The following is a 651-nucleotide window of genomic DNA, read 5'->3' as shown; positions in this document are numbered from 1 at the left end:
AAATGACCTTCCAAAACAAAATTCTTTTGATGAGTCATAAAATGACTTCTAGTTTTATGGTTTAGGGTTTAGAGTCTAGGGTTTAGAGATTAGGGTTTTTATTTATTGGGGTTTATTTTTAAAGGATAATTTTTGGGTAGTCTAGGGTATATATTAGGCTGTAAAACCATAAACCCTTTTATAAACTTAATTTTTTAAATTGTATAATTTAGTTTTAAGGTTTTAGGGTATTAATTTTTAACGACGGTGGTTGAGTCGTGGAATACATATGTTACGTCGTGCAGTAAAATATACGACATGGTTTCCACGTTAAACGACGTCATTTTAATATTTAAGTCGTCTATTATAATTTACAACGTTTTTAATTTCTTAACCCCGACGTGGTTTTTCAGTCGTCTTTATATAAAAATATTCAAAATTAATTTAAAATTAATCCAAAAAATGAAGCTTCAAAATAAACGGCCTTACGTTCAGTGTTTCCGTCGTGGAATATTACATTTACGTCGGTTCTTGTAGAACTTTCGCCATGGTTTTTTTTTCAACATTTTAAAGAGCGCGCTCTCTAAAAATTTTCGCGCGAACTAAATTTTTTAGATTTGGCTCTTATTCTTATACTTCTAACCCTGAACCCTAAAATTTTCAGATTTCGCG

The sequence above is a fragment of the Prunus dulcis genome, chromosome 2 (assembly GCF_902201215.1).
Source record: "Prunus dulcis chromosome 2, ALMONDv2, whole genome shotgun sequence".
In the NCBI taxonomy this organism is placed as follows: Eukaryota; Viridiplantae; Streptophyta; class Magnoliopsida; order Rosales; family Rosaceae; genus Prunus; species Prunus dulcis.
This window is presented reverse-complemented; position numbering follows the sequence as displayed.